Here is a 21,635-nt window from a genome sequence, read left to right as displayed (position 1 = left end):
CCGGCGCCACCGAGTTCACTTGACATAGCCACTGCCACAAACCCTAGTCACTTTGATCTCACCAATAGGCATCTCGGTCTCACCGAGATGGGATTGCAAACTCTCTGTTTCCCTTCGTAACGTTTATGTCCAACCGAGATGAGCGATCGGTCCCTCCGAGTTCGCAATGCAAACTCTCTGTTTCCCTTTCATAACGTTTCAGTCTCACCGAAATGAGCGATTCGGTCCCACCGAGTTTGCCTGACCAACTCTCTGGTTAGCTTATTACCAAAATCGGTCCCACCGAGTTTATGTAATCGGTCTCACCAAGATTACGTTATGCCCTAACCCTAATGAAATCGGTCCCACCGAGTTGACATGTCGGTCCCACCGAAAAGCCTAACGTTCACATTTTGAACTGAATATGTCCCACCGAGTTTTCTGATTCAGTCCCACCTAGTTTGGTGAATTGTGTGTAATGGTTAGATTTTGTGTGGAGGCTATATATACCCCTCCACCCTTCCTTCATTATAGGGGAGAGCCATCAGAACGTGCCTACACTTCAGCATTCATTTTCTGAGAGAGAACCACCTACTCATGTGTTGAGACCAAGATATTCCATTCCAACCATTTGAATCTTGATCTCTAGCCTTCCCCAAGTTGCTTTCCACTCAAATCATCTTTCCACCAAATCCAAATCTGTGAGAGAGAGTTGAGTGTTGGTGAGACTATCATTTGAAGCACAAGAGCAAGGAGTTCATCATCAGCACACCGTCTATTACCTTTTGGAGAGTGGTGTCTCCTAGATTGGTTAGGTGTCACTTGGGAGCCTCTGTCAAGATTGTGGAGTTGAACCAAGGAGTTTGTACGGGAAAGGAGATCGCCTACTTTGTGAAGATCTACCCTAGTGAGGGAAGTCCTTCGTGGGCAACGGACATGGTGGGATCGACAAGGTTCCTTCTTCATGGACCCTTCGTGGGTGGAGCCCTGCATGGACTCGCGCAACCGTTACCTTTGTGGGTTGAAGTCTCCATCAACGTGGATGTACGATAGCACCACCTATCGGAACCACACCAAAAATCTTCGTGTCTACATTGCGTTTGCTCCCTCCAAACTCCTCCCTTTACCTTCATGTGCAATGTTTTACATTCCGCTGCTATACTCTTAGACTTGCATGTGTAGGTTGATTGCTTGACTTGTGCTAAGTTGTTAAAATCCACCAAGACTTAAAATTGGGAAAAGGCTAGATTTTTATTTCGTCAAGAATTATAATCACCCCCCTCTAGACATACTTTCGATCCTACACCCGACTGCTATTGGGGTTATAGGAATGCTTGTGTTGTCGCTATCTTCGACAAGCTTGTTGTCATCCTTCATAGTTTGACACCATGGATATTGCTCAAAAATCAATTTCTATACACGGATGAGTATTGTGATGCAATTCAATACGAGGGTCTTGTGTTTGTTTCCACCACTCGTGGCACTATTTTTGCATGGAATCCTTATGCTTTCGGTATGTTCATCTTCCATCGTAATTATAATTGTTTCATCCACATGCATGCGGGTTAGCTAGTTTCCCTTTACTAATTAACCTTCTTGTGTTTCCAAGGTCCTGCCAACATTCCACCACCTATATTTGAAAAATTTATAACCAAGGGGGAGATGACAATGATGATGATCACGAGCATGAGGACCCATATACTCAGTGGCGCTTGGCAACTTATTCCAATGGATCGCCTCTTCTTGTCTATATACAGGGCATTGCTGATGTTACTAAAGAAGCAGGTGTTGTCTCCCATGGTTACACTCTCCGGACCTATTCCAACATCCATTGCAGGGTATTCGGCATGAATACTACTGTGCTAGCGCCAACACCTTCTCCCTGGTTTAGTATTGATACTCTTGGAGGAAACTCACTCTTCCTTGGACAAAACTATCCAATGATGGTGAAAGGCGATCCAACTGCTGCTGACACAACATTACTACCATTTATGAGAAGCAACTGTATCTATACCTCGGATATTGCTATGGTTCCCTACCATAGCTATTGTCGGATTTCTGGTTCCGCCAAAACCCTTGAGGTTCGAACACTGGGGTGCGCACAAAGATCTCTCCCTCTTCTAGCTCCCACTCCGTATGATCTCATGGCCTAGCTCGACGAACACTAAGAACGAGAGACACAAGATCTATACTGGTTCGGGCCACCATTGTGGTGTAATACCCTACTCCATTGTGGTGTGGTGGATTGCCTCTTGGGCTGAGGATGAACAGTTACAAGGGAAGAACAACCTCCTGAGGAGAGGTATTCTTGCGCTTGGTGAACTTGTGTGGTTGGGGATGATCCGGATCCAATCCAAGATGAGGTGATCCGTCGATCCGTTGCTCCCCTCCCTCTATGGTGGTGGCTAGTCCTATATATAGAGGCCCTAGTCCTCTTCCCAAATATTAAGCGGGAAGGGATCCCACAACAGCCAAATTTGAAGGGAGACAACTAGTACAAGCTATCCTGACAAAAGATGGTCTTCGCCTACCAAAGGCTCTAGTGGTGACGTCATCTTGGGCTCCACGGTGACCTCTGTCCTGCTGTCCTGCTGGTCTTGGTCTTGTTGCACCAATATGGAAACCTTTGCCTGATGCCTCGTGACTCCTCGCCTGCTCTGGCCTCTTTAGCACCAAAGAGGAAACGAGGACACTACGCACGCTGGTGCCCGCCTGGCGCCCGCCTGGTTCCAGTCGTCATGGCTTGTGTCACAGAAACCTTGCGAGTTGTCCCTTGCCTTGATCTCTCCGCCCCTCGTGAGCCAGCTTGGTGAGGCCGCCCCTGAGGAGGTCTTGCGTCATCCGCCTCGCGAGGCTCGGCCCCTCACGAGGGTCTTGAGTGTTTGCTAGTGAAGATGGGTCGTACAGGGCTGCCGGTGGAGCCACGCCGCGGGCCGCAGGCAGGCAAGTCTGGGGACCCCCATTCCCAGAACGCCAACAGTAGCCCCTGGGCCCAAGGCGTGCTCGGGCTTGGCTTCGAGGCGAAGCCAAAGGGCAAGGGCGGAGCGCCGTGGGCCCCAACGGCCTGCGGCCATGGTTGGCGTGTGGCGATTGATTGGATGTGGGTGTCTCCGCTTCCCTGCGCTGCCTCAGCAACTACCCATCTAACAAAAAGGCCGGTGCAGGAAATGCTTGCCTTCATTGCTTCCTTCGTCTTGCTCGAGATCCCCTCTCTCGCTCCTTGCTTCCAATATCTCCAGATCTACTCCAATCCCCTTCCGAGCATCCGACCAATGGCGCCCCGAAAGGCCAAGGCCGCTTCGCCGCCCACCTAGTACGAGTCGGCTCTGGATGCGCCCAACGTCCCGGAGAAGAAGCTCGCCGCCACGCGCCTGCTGACGGCGGGGGAAAACAATGAGAAGGGGAAGACCGAGCTCTGGGCTGGCTCCGCCATGCCGGAGACTTCAAAGAGCTCCTTCTACCCCTTCTTCATGAGCAGCGTCGTCGCGGGCCTGGTTCCCCCCTTCTCCGACTTCTTCTACTCCGTCCTCTAACATTACAGGTTGCAGGCCCTCCATCTCCATCCCAACTCCGTTCTTCTCTTGTCGATCTTCGCCTTCTACTATGAGGCGTATGTCGGGGTGATGCCATCCTAGGCACTGCCACGCCACTTCTTCTTCCTCCGAATCAACGATGGCCACACCATAGGGTGCACCAACTTCGTCGCAGCCGACAAGGCTAACGTGATCTCGAAGGCTAGAAAGAAGGCTGATGGCTTCACGAGCAAGTGGGTCATGATGGATGCCAAGTGTGTCCACCCATGGCTAAAGCTGCCGATGGAGATGCCCTATTCTGACGAGGGGTGGTCCCGTGCGAAGCGTACTGACGACCGGGCGAAGTTGGTGCTGGACAGATGACCGCCGACTTGAATCCGGGCAACGCAAAGGCGGCGAAGCTGACAGGGGCCATGCTCATGAGGGAGTTCCTGGTGCTGCGGGTGGCTCCTCTCTAGGAGCACTTGCGCCCCTTGTGGATGCTCGGGGACGGAGAAGACAAGCTTTGCTTTAGCCCAGAGGCCTTGTCTGGAGAGGAGCTGGCTGTGGCTCTCCGCCTTTTGGTCAGGGACGACCAGGAGTATCCGTCGAATGCCCACATTCCCTTGTTCCTTCGGAAGGACGGGGCACAGGTCGTGGCTGCCATGCCCACCTTCGACGGGCGTGGCCTGGTGCCACCGGCGCCCCCTGCAGCCCCCATGGCGATGGTGACGGCAACGGTGGACGTTCCTTCTGGCGATTCCTGAAGGGATGAGGAGGAGGAAGGGGCGAGGAGCGCGACCCGAAGGCGACCCCCGAGGGGATGGGGGAGACCTACCCCTTGCGCAAGGCTAACATCCTCCGCCTCCTTCCTGACGACGATGACGAGGCCGACGTCTTCCCGGAGAGAGAGGAGCAGCCCGTGGTTCAGACGAAGGGCAGGTCGGCACTACTCTCCCGGGACGACGCTCCTGCCTCGCCGCCGCCTGGAGCTGCTTTCGGTCCATCTACTGCCCCTGCTTCTGCTCCTGGAGCCCGCGCATCCGCGCCTCGGGCTGCGAAGCTCTCCGGCTTCAAGCTTACGAAGCGGAGGGACTATGCCGCGGTGGACCAGTAAGTGTTCTTCTCCTACCTTGTTCCGGCTTCTGCTGCTCATCCTTAACGCTTCTTCATTGTGCAACCAGGCCGCTGCCCGCGGCAAAGAGGAGAAGGGAGCACGAGGTGGTACTGCTCAAGCCCAGATCGCCTCCTGCGGCCTCACCCCTCTTCATGGGTAAGGGTGGCAACGGCGCTCCTGCTTCTCCGGCCCGATCATCCGCGCGAGACTAGGTGGAGCATCCTCGGGAAGATTCAGCCCCCGTGGCCCCGCTGGCTTCGGAGGTGCCAACGTCCAATTCGGGCGCTGGGGTCCCCGAGGCCCAGGAGCCTCTGGCCTCCCAGGCCATGGTGACGACGTCGCCTCCTCCTCCTGTCGCATTGTTGTCTCTGGGCTCTTCCACTTCTCCTGATGTCCTGAAGCGCGCTCTTTCTACGATGACCCTGCTGTGAGAAGACCTTCAAGGCACGGCCCGTCGACTGGTGGACGGGCGCCTGGAGTTAGTCTCTGGCTGGCTTCACTCCGATGTGTCCGTCCGGGCGACGCTGAGCCAGGCTGCTACGGACTCCGAGAAGGATAGGGAGGCCGTCGCCAAGGCTGTGGCTGCCCGCGAGGTGGCGCTGAAGGATGCCGAGGCCGCCCAGGACTGCTGCCGGTTGCTGGCGGCCGAGCTGGAGACCATGCGGAGGGAGCACGCAAAGGAAGCCTGAGGCCGCAAGGTGGAGGAGGAGAAGTTGAAGGCCCGAGAGGACGCCGTCAAGGATCGCGATGCCGAACTGGAGCAGTGTGCGAAGGCACAGGCCACGGGGCGCAGCAGGTTGGAGGAGCTGGAGCGGAAGCTGCGGGCGGAGAAGGCCGAGCTTGACACCAAACAAAGGTCCTGGCTGAGGACCGCGCGGCCTTCAAGCTCCTCGAGGAGAGGTCTCGAACGGTGCTGCGGTCACTCTACGAGAAGGGCTTGGACGAGCCACTGGCCAGCAGCAACGAGGGCCCAACCCAGCTACTTCCTTTTCTAGTTGATGTGCTTGAGGACGTCGTGAGCGGTATCGGCCCCATGGCAGAGGAGAAGCCCATGTTCTTTCTACGGACGCACTGACGCATGTCTTCAGCCACCTCCATCTCCGCGATCTTGCCGCCCGCCTTGACGAGCTGCTGGAGCCCGTGGACGACGAGCATTACAAGGCCGCTGCTGCAGCTATGGAGGGTCAGGTGGAGGCCCTGCTGAAGAAGTTCCGAGCCTTTGCTCCCGCGCCCTCGACCGGCGGTGCTGCTGATCCTGCAACTCCGGCCGGTGGCACAGGCGAAGGCGGCGCTGTTGGAGGAGAAGCATCCCCTGCAGGTGGCGGCGATGTCCAGGGATGACTTGCTGGCGGCTCCTTTCCTGTTTCAGTTTCTGCAATATGCACCATGCCTCATGGAGGCGTTAAACTCGCGTTCGGTTTCAGGAGAACAATATGTCTTGTAATATTTGCTTTGAAATTCTGTGATTTCCTTTCCATTTGCTTTACGTTCTACGTTGGCAGGGCCCGACCCCGCGCATACCTCAGCCGCCATAGGGCCGTCCGGATCACCAGGACGGACCAAGGAGTGAGGGGCTACGTGATCAGTTAGGCTCCTGAGTCGCGATGCTCAGGAGTCCCCCTTGATGCGCAAATAGCCTATAGAAAGGAGATATGGGAGTAGGCCTAGTGTTCTACGTCGGCAGGGCCCGACCCCGCGCATACCTCAGCCGCCATTGGGCCAACCGGATCACCAGGACGGACCAAGGAGTGAGGGGCTACGTGGTTAGTTAGGCTCCTGAGTCGCGATGCTCAGGAGTCCCCCTTGACGTTCAAACGACCTTCGTACCTTGGCTCCGCTTGGGAGGGCGCGGGATGACCAGGTCTAAGGGACCTGGCAGGGTGGCGTATGCTTGGGCATGACCCGAGCGCAGCCCCCGTGCGCAGCCCCCTCGCGCGACTCTCCCGAGGTGAGGTGTTGCGATGGGACCAGACACCGAGCTCGGAGGCTCCCTGAGGTTGATACGGCCGTGAGGCCACCCTCGGTTGTTTATCACCAGCGCGGAGCATAGCACTTCCGCACTTGCACGGACATAGCCGCTCCTCGGCAGTGTCGACTACCAGCGTGGAGCATGGTGCTTCCACTGGCACGTGGGAGGGGACTCCCTACTGCGGAGAGCCCCCGGGGCGTGTACAGCCCCGCCCTGACACGTGGCTTGCACGGCAGGGCTAGACGAGGTGTGTCTAGGCACTCATGAGCTAGCGCGGGACTCACGAGGCCCTACCTGAAGGCGAGTTGCGCTTGGTCTTGGTTCTTGATGGTTGTGGTGTTCCTGCGAGATGGTTAGAAAACCTGCACCGAATGAATTCCCTAAGGTTATCGCACGAGAAGGCCAAGCACCAATGACCCCAGGAGGTGACGTGAACGGGGCCGGCCCGCTAGACAGAGCTTGGTCGTTGGATTTGTCGACGCTGCAGGGAGGGGCCCGAGCACAGACGCCGTGACTAGCCTTCTTATGCGAAGGATCCTGAAGAAAGACGATCGACGCACGGCTGCCATGGTGGGTGACAATCAAGCAGGTGATAACCATAGATAGATTATGCATGAGGAGCAAACTAGCTTAGGTAAATGCGAGAACGATACATGCCACTAGGTTGGACCCGAGCGGCCTGGGGATAATGTAGCCCTAGGGGCGCCCCCAGCAAGGTGAACTAAAAATGCAAGCGGATACATGCCGCAGGGACAGACCCACGCGGCCTGGGGATGATGCAGCCCAGGGGGCGCTCCCAGCCAAATGAACTTGGAAATATGTCACCTGGTTTGGTTGTCGAGGGCGTGTTGGGGTAGCTGAAGACACGTGCTGAAGAAGTCGCTCCTCACGAGCCGTCGAGGCCCAAAGCCTCGGGAGGCTCTGGAGACTCAGGTGGTCTCCTGAGGACCGTCTCCATCTCCGCCAGGACTGTGTGATGCCTGGCCTCCTGACCTGCCAGGACGCTCTGCAGATTGCGCTGGAAGATGGCAGCCACACTCGGCAGGCCGAGCGGCATGCGAACATAGCTGTAAGGTGGACCCTCGCACTGGCCAGCGCACGAAGGCTAGAAGCGCTCCTGAGATGTGTCCCTGTTGAGCCCTGGGATGTCAATGCAGACGCGCAGCTCACCACCCTTGCTTGGGTGGGGAGCAGAGCCAGGTGGGCGGCGGTCACCGCGTATTGCCCTTGCTTCCTGAAGCTCCTGAGAGGTCTTGACGATGAACTCCTGAGCGTCGGGCGCTCCTCGCCCGGTGCCCTCCTGAGGGAAACGTGCCGCGAAGCACGCCTCCACGTGGTGCCCGAGCACCTCCCTCGTGACGTTGGCCAGCTCCAAGGCCCTCCAGAAGAGGGCCCCCGAGCCCTGCCCGAGGACGGCGCCGGGCGCACCTCCATATGCGAGGGAGGGAGGCGCACCAGGGCGCGGGCGCAGATCCTGAGGTGGTGCCACTGGAGGTGCCGCTCCCTTGAGGTCTAGTGTAGAGTAGCTGCTTCTTCTTCTTGGGTTTGGCCTCAGGAGGGTACTGCGCACCCGCGCTGTCAGGGTCTTCGATTGATGCATCTTGGAAGGCGTGCTCGAGGGAGCACACCGTGTCTCCTTCTTCGTAGGGGACCGTGATCATTCCGCCGCTTCCTGGCATCTTGAGGACGTTGTAGCCATGGTGGGTGACTGCCATGAATTTGACTGGCACCGGGTACCTGAGGATGGCATTGTATGGCAGGAGGATGTGGGCGACGTCGAAGTCGACGAGCTCAGTGTGGTTGTTGTTGCGCTGACCGACGGGGACAGGGAGACGAACTTGCCCTATGGGGGTGGCGGAGCCGTCAATCACTCCAGAGAAAGTCCTGGTGAGCTGGAGCTGATCATATGGCACTTGAAGGTTTTCGAACGTCTCGACGGACAGGACACTGAGCCTTGCGCCGCCGTCGATGAGGGTCTTGGTGAATTGGACATTGCTGATGACGGGTGAACAGAGCATCGGGAGAACTCCAGCAGTTGCCGCGCACTTGAGCTGGTCCGCCAAGCTAAAGGTGCTGGCATACTTGGACCATCTGAGTGGACATGTGGCTTCGAGCTTGGGGAGGTCTGCGTTCACCTCGCGAGAGAACTGCTTGAAGATGCGCTGGGAGGCTGGGGCCTGAGCGCCACATAAGATGCAGGCGATGGAGTGCGGCTCCTGGAAGCCCCAGCCGCTTCGTCCTGCTGATGGTCGTTGTTCCTTCATGGCGGCGGCAGCGGAGGGAGACCAGAGTTGCCTTGAGGACGGTCCTCGCGAGGCTGGTCCCTCTAGGCGCCCTCACGAGGCTAGTCCTGCCAACGATCCTCGCGAGGCAGGTAGCGCCACTCCTGGCAGAGCCCGCAGTCGTCCCAATGTCCTCCACCTCGTCCACCTCGTCCACCTCCTCGGCCGTAGCCCTAATCGTTGTGCTCGGGGCATCGATCGAAGCATCCATCTCGAATGGCCCTGAGCTCTTGACAATCGTTGGTGTTGTGGGTGTGCACGTTGTGGAAGGCGCAGAACGTACGGCTACCCTTGGATGACTCGGGAAGATCTCGGCCGTGCTTGGTGTCCGGTTCTTCCGTGAGCACGGCCACCCCTTCGCGCTTCACGTCCTTGACCTTGGCCTCTTTCTCCTCTGGATCTGCAGCGGGGAGCTCGGGGAGGGAGAGACGCCCCTCCTCAGCTCTTGCACACTTGGTTGCCATGTTGAACAGCTCCAAAGTCGTGCACATCTCCTCGTGGATGGCGAGCTCCTCCTTCATCTAGATGTCGCGGACGCCGTTGGAAAACGCTAAGATGATGGCCTCATCTGTCACCTTGGGGATCTTCATGCGCACGCTGTTGAAGCACTGGATGTACTTTTGCAGGGTCTCTCCCGCCTGTTGCTTGATGCGGCGCAGGTCACCCGCGGCCGGGGGCGGTCGCGAGTGCCCTAGAAGTTGGCGACGAAGCGGTCGCGCATCTCATCGCAGGAGGAGATTGAGCATGGGGGCAGTTTCAGGAGCCATGAGCGAGCGCCGTCCTTGAGAGCCATGGGAAACCAGTTCGCCATGACCTTTTTGTCGCCGTTGGCCACCTCGATGCTCAGCTCATAGAGCTGCAAGAACTCCGCAGGGTCGGGGGTGCCGTCATAGTGAGGAGGCAGATCTGGCTTGAACTTTCCTGGCCATACGACGCTTCGCAGCTCGGGAGTGAAGGCACGACAGCCTGCCGTGGCCACTGGCGCCCGTCGTGGAGGCGGAGCTTGATCTCGGTGTCCCTGCGCCGCCACGGCAAGTGGCTCATGGCCCTGCCGCAGCAAGCGATCCTGACATGGCGGTGCTGTGAGCGGTGGAGCGTTTTCTTGCGGACGAGGGATCTCTTGGCAACTTCTTTCTTCGTGCGCGGGCACACGATGCGGTGGATCATGCCACGGGACCGCACATCTTGGAGCGAGGACGCCTTCTTGACGCGGAGGAGGCGGAGGCGCTCCATGAGCCACACGCCTCGGCGCGAGGGCACCATCTTGTTGCGGAGGAGGCGGAGGCGCTCCGTGTGCCACATCACCCGCAGCCGGGAGCGGGCGAGGCAGCGAGAGGGATGGTGTAGGAGAGCCCCCCGCTGCCCTGACGAGCTCAGCGATGCGGTCCAACCAGTCCTCGTAGAGGTCGTCGACCGGGTGGTAGCATAGGAGCTTGCATGCCATGAGCAGCGCGTGCATGGGTGTGCGGTGAGCGTGAGACGATGAGCCAGCTGGAGTCAGAGACGGGGTGGCGGTGCGGCTGTCACGGCGCACGAAGGGGTGAAGCAAAGAGGCTTGCTGCTCGTTTGCCGTCGGGCCAGTGGCAGCATTGGCGGCGGGTGACGGAGACGGACGGGGAGGCCCGCCGACAGGGGCTGTCTGAGCGATGCGGGTGGCGAGGGCGGCCCAACGCTCGGCGCGGGCCCAGTGTGCGTCGACCATGAACTTGGTGGAGTGGTGAAGCGCGGATCGACGAAGAGGAAAGCTTAAGAGCACCCCTACCTGGTGCACCAAATGTCGGATTTCGGGTTCCGGCAAAACCCTTGAGGTTCAAACACTGGGGTGCGCACAAAGATCTCTCCCTCTTCTAGCTCGCACTCTGTATGATCTCACGTCCTAGCTCGACAAACCCAAAGAACGAGAGACACAAGATTTATACTGGTTCGGGCCACCGTTGTGGTGTAATACCCTACTGCAGGATGGTGTGGTGGATTGCCTCTTGAGCTGAGGATGAACAGTTACAAGGGAAGAATAGCCTCCTGAGGAGAGATATTCTTGTGGTTGGTGAACTTGTGTGGTTGGGGATGATTCAGATCCGGTCCAAGATGAGGTATTCCGTCGATCCGTTGCTCCCCTCCCTCTATGGTGGTGGCTAGTCCTATATATAGAGGCCCTAGTCCTATTCCCAAATATTGAGCGGGAAGGCATCCCACAACAGCCAAATTTGAAGGGAGACAACTAGTACAAGCTATCCTGACAAAAGATGGTCTTCGCCTGCCAAAGGCTCTGGTGGTGACGCCATCTTGGGCTCCATGGTGACCTCCGTCCTACTGTCCTGCTGGTCTTGGTCTTGTTGCACCAATATGGAAATCTTTGCCTGATGCCTCGGGACTCCTCGCCTGCATTGGCCTCTTTAGCACCAAAGAGGAAACGAGGACACTACGCACGCTGGCGCCCGCCTGGCTCCAGTCGTCGTGGCTTGCGTCATAGAAACCTCACGAGGTGTCCCTTGCCTTTATCTCTCTGCCCCTTGCGAGCCAGCCTGGTGAGGCCGCCCCTGAGGAGGTCTTGCTTCGTCCGCCTCGTGAGGCTCGGCCCCTCGCGAGGGTCTTGAGTGTTTGCTGGTGAAGATGGGCCGTACAGGGCCGCTGGTGGAGCCATGCCGCGGGCCGCAGGCAGGCAAGTCTGGGGACCCCCGTTCCCCGAACGCCGACAACTATCACAATATGCGTCCTGACATAGGCCGCTTCAGCCTAGATGATCAGTCCTGCGTTGGTCTCGAGATAGACAGTAGCTGCCCCTTCCCAGAGAATCATTTCTGGTTCAAAGCAAGTGTTTCCAATGCCGAGGATTGGTTGAGCTGAAGTTCATTTCATTGCTTGTTATTTGTTGTGTGATGAAAACTTTAGTATTTATAATGTATCCTCGTTGTTGTTCTAGGTTCATGACCTGTTGTATGTAATAAAATGATATGACTGTGATAAACTTACTAAAATTATGAATGGCTTTCGAGTCGCTTCTCTGAGTGGGTGCTGCGATGAGGGAAAAAAATATTTTCTGAATACATAATTGTACGTGCATTGCAATAGGTTATCGGATGAGTCCAATCAACAATAGTACTACTATTTGTACTAGCTTCACATGCTTTGCGCATCGGGCGGGTGTTTTCACTGTGCGAATCCCACCATCCTAGGTTCTCGAATGAGTCCCGTAGAAATTGCATTCTCATGTTTGGGTTCAAACTTTCAAAACTGTTGCACTATCACTATGTCTACGTATACGCAACAAGTTTTAAACTTGAGACCAGCCACCCACCCTCACAAAGAACACTTTTTAACCTAGCACAGACTCCAGGAAATTTGGCCAAAGTGTGAGGTGGGCCATATGTTAATGTGTTCGTTGTACGTAACCAGCACCTCGAATCCTCGATATATAGTAGGGTGGCATGGGCCAGAACAAGCATTCACGTCCAGGAGTATGGCACATGCCACCAGCACGACTTCCATCTGACACCATATTTCTTGGAGTCCGTGCTACAGCTATCTCTTCAACCTCCTCGTTTCTCTAACTCAGTCATCGAGCGGCAGGCGGGGTGGGGTTTGCTGATAGTCGGTTTCCTCAACTGCGGTCCCACTTGTAAGGCCAACTCCAACGCACGACCCCAAAAGGACCTCCGTTTTGCCTAGATTCTGTTAGTTTGGGTAGGTCAATGGGGTCGTGTCCGGGCCATTTCTCGGATGCGGTGGCCGTGTGCCCAACATGCGGACGCATCCCGGCCGCGTACATTTTTCTTTGGAAACACATATCTTTTTTTCATCATTGATTTTTGGTACATGGAAATACATCACCAAAATTTGACTAGAAAAGCAAGGCCAAAGAAAATAAGAACCACAAGAATACATTTTAGAAGATATCCAACTTCCATATCTGCTCATGTAAGTTGGATTAGTGCCTTCTCGATGTATTCATTGTTGATCTGCGGAGGCTCGATCTTGCGTGCTTCTTTCTTCTTCGAGTGTAAAGAAGTAGACGTTGCTTCCTCGCATCTAGTCCCATGTCTAGCCTCTATTCTATCAACAAGTACACTAGTCTCATCTCTAGCCTCTATGCTAGCTAAAAGTGCTAGAACATCTACTAAATTGCGCTCTATCAATATATCGATGTACTCTTCTTCCCAATACCAAAACTTGCATCCATTCTACACAATAAAATTTTAAGTTAGCACAACTAGTCTAATCCGAGAGCACAACCGAAGCTAAAGTAGCACATACCCCATCGGTTGAGCACTTGATGAAAACCCATCCCGGATGTTCCGGCGTTGTAGACACGCGGCGCAAGACCTTCTTTGGGCAGTCATCACACGTAATGAGTGGCAACAGTGCACCGACTAGTTTTTGGGCCAGCACCGAGCCCGACCGACCGCCATTCATGTATCCGCCGGCGGACCGCCGACAATGTAGATCCGAGCGGCTAGACGAGGAGTCAGTACCTGCATGCAGCCTTGCGGCCTTGCCGGGGCCTTTCGGCTCGATGCCCGGCCAGTCCATGGTGCAGCGCGGCCTCCCATAGTCGGGCGAGCTCAAGCCCGATCGGATCCACTCCAAATCCGGCCGTCGGGTGCGCAAAACACGTAGCCGTGGTTGGATAGCTCTGGGAAGTCGAGGCAAAGGGGGTTGAGCGAGCACGCGTCCGAGCTGCATGCACTGGAGTTGGCCTAGCGGCATGGCGAACCAACCGTGTGGGTGTGCGAAGTGACTTCGCTCGTGTGGGGGACGGAAGCCATCCCGCGCGGGCACTAGGTCTGACAGGACGGCCTCGTCGTCAGTGGGTGACCTCTATGGCAACCATCCGCTCCCCACTAGCCTCTTCGTTGACATGTGTTCCCATTCCTACATGTCAGTGAGATGACGGCGAGTCCTTTTGTACAATTTCCGAACGGATGTCTATGTAGGTCGGGGGACGCCTCTTCGTGTACCATGGCAACCGTCCACCGACTCTTCACCTTTCCGTCTCGATTTGGAACTGTTGTCGCACGCTCTTCCTCCCTCCTCCATTTGCCTTTACCCTTCCTTCTGCCATTATTCGATGGTCTTCGCCATGGAGGGAACAGGCCAGAAACGACCCCGTTATTCTTGCCCCAATCTGAATGATGACGTAGTGGAGGAACTCATTGATCGGTGCAACGTCATCACATTACAAAGAACCCAAGGGTCCAAGAGCGGTTTGATCTCCCCTATCTTCTTCACCGTGACCCTGCTCACTGGCGTGCGGACAACGGAGGCCTCGCCTTGTGCAAGTTGGTGCCGCTTGATAATGATACGTGTCATGTTAAGATTCCATCGCTTGAGGGTAAGGCTTGGGCAGGCACAAATTCATATTGGGTTGTTTATATTGGGTCCAACTATGAGTAGGAACTTGTGAATGTGTACACTCGTCACCAAGTTCCACTTCCAAAAATCTTGGACTGCCCAGAGGTTGAGCACACCGGTTATCTACGTATGTTCAACTACGGTCATGGTGATTGTCATCTACAGAAAATAGCAATTTGTCAAGTTCCTGACCGCTCTTGGGATTTAATGGACTATGGAGTTGTTGCTATCTTCGACAAGCTTGTTGCCTTCCTTCATAGTTTGACTGGATGGATATTGCTCAAAAATCAGTTTCTATACACGGATGAGTACTGTGATGCAATTCAATACGAGGGTCTTGTGTTTGCTGGCACCACTCGTGGCACTGTTTTTGCATGGAATCCTTATGCTTTCGGTATGTTTGTCTTTCACCGTAATTATAATTGTTTCATCCACATGCATGTGGGTTAGCTAGTTTCCCTTTACTAATTAACCATCTTGTGTTTCCAAGGTCCTGTGAACATTCCACCACCTATACTTGAAAAAAATTATAACCAAGGGGGAGATGACGATGATGATGATCACGAACATGAGGACCCATATACTCAGTGGTGTCTGGCAACTTATTCCGATGGATCACCTCTTCTTGTCTATATATAGGGCACCGCTGATGTGACTAAGGAAGCAGGTGTTGTCTCCCATGGTCGCACTCTCCAGACCTATTCCAACATCCTTTGCAGGGTATTCGGGGTGGATACTACTGTGCTAGCACCAACACCTTCTCCCTGGTTTAGTATTGATACTCTTGGAGGAAACTCGCTTTTCCTTGGACAAAACTATCCAATCATGGTGAAAGTTGATCCAGCTATTGTTGGCACAACGTTACTACCATTTATGAGAAGCAACTCTATCTATACCTCGGACATTTCTATGCTTCCCTACCATGGTGATACGTCTCCGTCGTATCTATAATTTTTTATTGTTCCATGCCAATATTCTACAACTTTTATATACTTTTGGCAACTTTTTATACTATTTTTGGGGACTAACATATTGATCCAGTGCCCAGTGTCAGTTCCTATTTGTTGCATGTTTTTTGTTTCGCAGAAAATCCATATCAAACTGCGTCCAAACAGGATAAAAACTGACAAAGATTTTTTTTGGAATATATGTGAATTTTGGGAAGTGAAATCAACACGAGACGATGCTCGAGGGGCCCACGAGGCAGGGGGCAGGCGCACCCCTGACCCTCGTGGCCACCCCATAAGGCGGTTGGCTTTTGCCGCAAGAAAGCTAATATCCGGATAGAGATCGTGTTAAAATTTCAGCCCCATCGGAGTTACGGATCTCCGGGAATATAAGAAACGGTGAAAGGGCAGAATCCTAGAACGCAGAAACAGAGAGAGACAGATAGACAGATCCAATCTCGGAGGGGCTCTTGCCCCTCCCATGCCATGGAGGCCATGGACCAGAGGGGAAACCCTTGTCTCATCTAGGGATAAGGTCAAGTAAGAAGAAAAAGAAGGGGGGCTCTCTCCCACTACTAGGAAAAACCTTACCAGTAGCGTGGGTTTTTGGACTACCAATAGCGTAGGTTCCCACGCTATTGATATGATGCTACAACTATTTTTTAGCAGTAGCATGTGTTTTACCCCACGCTACTGCTAAACAGACATACCAGTAGCGCTGGTGCCCCCACGCTACTAGTATTCCACACCCACGCTACTAGTAAAGGAATAGTAGTAGCGCTTCTATGATACACCCACGCTACTAGTAACGAATTAGGATTTAAAAAAAATAAAAGTCTACCTATTTCAGTTTAGACATGCATTTCACAATACGTACATGTTATGCATACAATTAATCATCAATCATACATATCTGATGTAGATAATTAACACTCGCACATGCACACGCGCACACACGCGCACGCGCACACACAATATATGCCATGCGTCTATGTCGTCGGTGTCGGCGCCTCCACAAGGCCGTGTTGATGGTGTTGATGTCATCGTCGTTGCTGCCGCCGCAGCACCATGACGTTGCCGTCGTCTTCATCGCCGCCGTAGCCCTGTGTCAATGCTGATGTCGTCGTCATCATCGTCGCCGCAGCCCCATGTCGATATCGTCTTCGTCGCCGCCGTAGCTTCATGTCCATGTGTTCCCTACTAGGAACTCACGAATCCTGGAATTAAATAGTGAACTTAGACCACTAGTAGGAACTCAAAAGAACCTGGAGCATTAGTACAATATAACAGTAACCTGTAGAGCACTAAGTAACAATAGTAGAAACAAAAGCATATAGCAGCAGCATAGTATATATGAATTATAAGCAGTACCTAACAGACCAATACTAGAAATTAGGGAAAACTCAACTTAAGAAGGATACATTGCTAGGCATGACCAAATCTTATTATAGATTCTGAATCCAAGATTTTGAGGCAAATTGCAACAAGCAAAGTTTGTGCACCAAGTAGGAGTAATTCCCAGGTCATTCGCAAGCAAGCAAGCAAGAAGGCATAGTGTTTAGGATACCTATTTATTTTTCTAAGATCATGCTTTGGCCTGCTACACTAGAAGCAATACCAACTGCTACTTTCTACTCTCCTCATCCGTGAGAGGAATAAGTAAATCAAACACTCATACACGTTCAACACCACCCTCCACGATCCAAGTAGTTATCAATTAAACAGGGAAAACACTAATAAATATTTCTTTTACACCACATGGAAAACCGAAATGCATCAGCCACAATGTGTGTCATACTGCCGAGCATGGCTAGTAATAACTATGGCAACAAAACAAGGTTGTCCATGGAATTTTAGACATAACAACACTTAGAGCTCTCGCCTGCTGAGCTAGACCGCGGTGCTCCTAAACCTAAAAGGCGCATCTGCACTCTAACAGCAGTGTTAGATAACTTATCAGAATCTGATGACTGGGAGCAATGGCAACACAAAACTATCAAAGAAAACTGCCTGCAAACATGTATCCATATTTATGGAGCAGAGTTGATGCATCAATGTAGATGTAGCGTACCAAATCCATGGAATATGAACCAAAATAGCATAATCTAGATTCGAAATCTGACCAGTAAGCAAGAAAGAGGAACCAAGAGCGCCGCTGAACTGATTTTGTTGCTTGGAGAGCCAAGTCATTAAGGTCAAGGAGCCTCAGACCAGCATCATGGGCTTGGTTAAGATCAAGGAGCAACTGTTCTTATCAGTAGAGTTTAGAAGAGGAGGAAAGAAAGCAAGAGAGAAAAGCTAAGACCAAGAGAGCATCTATTCTAAACTGAACCAGGTAAAGCAATATAAGTATCTATAAATAAAGGGCTATATCCTTTAAACCAATGATACTGTTAATTACTAAGCATTTAAAAGCAACAGCTGATATAACTAAAGCAATAAAAGAAGTGTCACCACATGCAACTACCAGGACTATGTGATGTGCAATATACAACTAAACCACTAAAAGATGATGTACTAAACAAAACAAGAAATACCAGTACATGGTATTTAAATATAAACTAATATGTATTAAACACAGATACCAGCTTGAAGAGTAACAAGTGACCAACACGAATATAAGCATGTAATTATACTTGCAGCAAGAGAAACTGAAATAAAAGGAACATTTAAATAACAAGAACTACAACCAGAACTAGACCATGACCACAAGTTGATCACAGAGTTACAGTAGCATCAATTCCACGGGAACACATCTATATGCATGGTAGGTTAATGGTTTAACTGTCAATTAAGGATACAATGCTAGTATATCAAACAAGTGCACATAGGACCACCAGCAGCACCAAATCCCCAATGACCAGTCCATAGGCATGAACTAGAACTAGAGTATGGACTGGTGGATCAACAGGAGCATTAGCACATCAACAAATCTAGGCCCAAATATGAACCCTAAATAGTAACCAACTACCCCAACTAATTTCAGTAAAGCACAAATCAAGTAGCAGACCATAGCCATCAATCCAAGCGTCCTCAAAAACCTATGTCATATTACCAGTACACGAATAGGACCAAAATCACCGCGGCCATGGTCTAGGCAGTAGAGGCAGCAGTAGGGCAGAGAAGGAGAAGCTCACCGTGAAGGGGTTATAGCCGAGGCCGTGCATCGCCACCGCGCGGTTGCGGTGTGGTCAACTCACCGCCGTCACACGGCGGCAGGAGGCAAGGTACACGAAGCCGTGGAGAGGCAGGCGACCGCCGCATCGCCAGCGACCACTGGGCTGCATTAGTGACGCATGCGAAACCTAGGCACAGCCAGGAGGCGAGTCACACCAGAGCAAGGCACCGGAACCACCCCGGTGACCTAGCCCCGCAAGCACCGAAACCCTTGCGAGGTTTGACTGAAGCGAGCGACCACACGAGGCAGGGGAAAGAAGATCGAAGAGGTGGACCAGGTAGAGGCCGGTGAGGGGGAGCCGTGGGTATGCTGGACGGTGCCAGAGCTCGCCGGAGTTGGCAAGGGAGGCCAGCGGCAGGGGCGGCGATTTGGGGATCGCGTGGGAGAGAGAGAGAGGTGAGGAAGTCAGGCCTGTGGATGTATATCCACAGCTGTAGCGCAGGGAGATAAAGAGCGTTAGTGCTATTGATCTAGTTGTAGCGCTGCGTAGGTTCCAAGCGTTGGTAGTATCTCTTGACCTGGCCGTGTGGTGTGGTACATTTAACAGTAGTGCTGTCCACCCTAACCAACGCTGCTGCTAAATTGTACCAGTAGCGCGCTACTGGTACTTACACTACTAGAGAAAACCCTATACATAGAATCTTAGCAGCAGCGCGGCTCAAAAGAAGTGTTGCTGCTAATTAGCAGTAGCGCGGGTGTGGAAACCCCGCTACTGACAAGTGCTTAGCAGCAGCGCGCTCGGCGTAACCCGCGCTGCTACAAATATCGACCGACAGTGCCCACCCAACTCCATTTAGCAGCAGCGCGGTGCCGCGAGCTGCGCTACTGCTATAGCTGTAGCAGTAGCGCGGTTTTTCTGAGGTCGCTGCTGCTAATTTTCAAATCGGGCACACTTTTGGTCCCGGTTAGCAGTAGCGCTTGTACCGAAAGCGCGCTGCTGCTACTTCCTTAGCAACAGCGTGTTTTACGTACTGCGCTACTACTAATCCGCACACACCACCTTTTCCCCACCCGTCCTCCCCCTCCCCCAAATCCCTCCTCTCTTCCGCCACTCCCTCCTCTCTCTCTCTCCATACGTTCTCAAATTGACCTCTTGCCCATGCGCCCCTCCTCCTCCATGGCACCGAAAGAGGGCGCCGCCTCGCGCCACCGGCGTCTAGGAGCTCGACGGTCTACCACCGGCGTCTAGGAGGCCGCCGCCTCGCGCCACCACGCCAGAGACCTAAGCACCGGTGACCAGCCCCGCTACTCCCTCCATCCCCTTCCTCTCTCCCTCGGTTTTCTCTCTCTCTCTCTCCCTCCCTATAGTTTGACTCACAATCCCATGTCCATGCCCGTGCAGGTCGCTGTCACACCCTATATTTTGTAACATTTCATTTGCATTAATAAAGCATGAAAATTTTGGACCAACAAAAACTTTTGCATTAATTGGCTTTTTATTTTGGAGTTGGTTTTCTCTCTGTGATTTTCAAGTGCTCTTCAAAGTCAAGTACTCCACCTTCTGTACTTCATCTCCCTGCTCCATACTTCTGCCCAATGATCATGCCATGTGTATAGTGCAATATAGTATTTTCTTACAAACATAATTTGGCCAAATAGTATTTTCAAAAATTAGTTTTCCAAAAACCCCTGAATTGAGGTTTGCACTACAAGTACTTGATTTGGGGTATGAAAAATATTTCAAAGAGTATATTTGAAACCTATTAGATATAGGATTCCCATAAACCACAAAAATATAATTTTAGAAGTTATTTTCCTATTTTATTTAAAAGCTTTTTCTTAAGGCCAGAAATGGTCTTTAATAGGGAAAAATTATTTTATTGTTTCAAAAATATTTGACAAAAATCAGGGAAACTCAGTGGACATATATCTTCCATATATAAGAGTTTCAACACATGGTCATGTTCAAAATATTGGACAAAACCTCCCAAAACCATTTATGCCATTTCAAGGATTTGAAATATTTCTACAGAAAATATTTTCATAAAAATCCAAGGAAAATCCAGCAAGTCAAAAATGCATATTGTGATCACCTTGCAAAGCCTCATGTCAATTAAGGTCATTTTGGTTCACCAAAATGCCTCAAAACCCTCTCTGACCAGAATCAAATTTGAACAAGTATGTACTATCAACTTTCTCTCCCTCACCCCAACTTTTGTGAGCATGTTCACATGACCAAATGAGGCCACTACACCAAGTGGTGCATCAAGGGGAACTGATTTGCTCAACTAGATCTACACAAGTTCATTTCTGTTAATTTCTAGGGTTTACAAAAGTTGCATTGGCAACTTTGCCCAAATAAGCTCCAAATTGGTGGAAGGCCCTAAATATATGTGTCATTTCACCCTGTGGAGTCTCATGGCGGTTGGAAATCATCTGCTTGCCCAAACCATTATCAAACACCTTCTGCCACTTTTCAAAAATCACCATTTTGACCACTAACACTATTCTCCTTGAGCTCAACTTTTTACCACAGCTCCTCCTAGTCCTCTCCTACCTCTAGTAACTCTTCCCTGGCCTCAGCACAATGACTGAAGAGTGAAACATCCCCATTTACCCTTCTGGACAGCAGCATTCTTCTCCTTTCTCACCTCCCTCTTCACCCCAATGGTCACCCAGGGCATCCAATGCCCCTCCCCCATTCTTTACTCCCCCCTAGAGCCACCAGACACCTTTGGCCGTGCCCACACTGCATAGAAAATGGCCATGCCGGCCATTTGGGCGCTCTGGAGCGTGCTACAGTGTGCTCCCGCACTGTAGCCGCCCCCTTCCAACCGCCCCGGCCACCTCGGGCCTCCCTAGTGCGCCCGACGAGACGCCTCGACGTCTGCAACACGGTAGCTGGTCGGCCCCCTCCTCCTTCTCCCTCCTGTGGCCTCCCTCGCATGCGCGCCGGCCGCCTGCAAGCTCCAATGCACGGCCTCACACGCATGAGCTCTCTAGAGCCTTCCCCGCTCCTTCCCTTCCCTCCTCTGGACATGGACCTGATCCACGAACGGTCTGGACTCGTTCACGAGTGCCCTCACGGCCTCTGGCCTCGCCCGTGACCTCGCCGGTGCACGAGTCCATGGTGGACCGGTGCCCGGCTATATAAGCCGCCCCGGGCCGCTCCAGTAGCATCCGCCTCCTCCTCACACCCCCAAGAGCACGCCCGCACCACCCAAACGTCCTCAAGGGGCTTCTGTGCTCGGGATCGACCAGAGCTCCACCGCCTCAGGTCGCTGTCGATCCAGAGGTATACGCCTTCTCCTCTACCGCTCTCACTCGATCTAGAACCGCGGGAGCCCACTGACCATTTCCCC

The 21,635-nt window shown here is 52.9% G+C and overlaps 1 long non-coding RNA gene across 1 annotated transcript; it reads right to left on the bottom strand.

Moving 5' to 3' along the window:
- Positions 1–15,985: 15,985 nt before the first annotated feature.
- LOC147976219 (uncharacterized) lies at positions 15,986–18,767 on the bottom strand. Its single transcript, XR_015602125.1, has 2 exons — positions 18,293–18,767; positions 15,986–16,372 (listed from the first exon to the last, which is right to left on the bottom strand). It is a non-coding gene; the product is annotated as an uncharacterized LOC147976219 (long non-coding RNA).
- Between the last annotated feature and the right edge of the window lie 2,868 nt (positions 18,768–21,635).

This window comes from Triticum urartu, chromosome 4A (assembly GCF_056163025.1).
Source record: "Triticum urartu cultivar PI428250 chromosome 4A, HENAU_Tu73, whole genome shotgun sequence".
Classification (NCBI taxonomy): domain Eukaryota; kingdom Viridiplantae; phylum Streptophyta; class Magnoliopsida; order Poales; family Poaceae; genus Triticum; species Triticum urartu.
The sequence above is the reverse complement of the archived record's forward strand: the minus strand, read 5'-3'. Positions and strand labels throughout refer to the sequence as shown.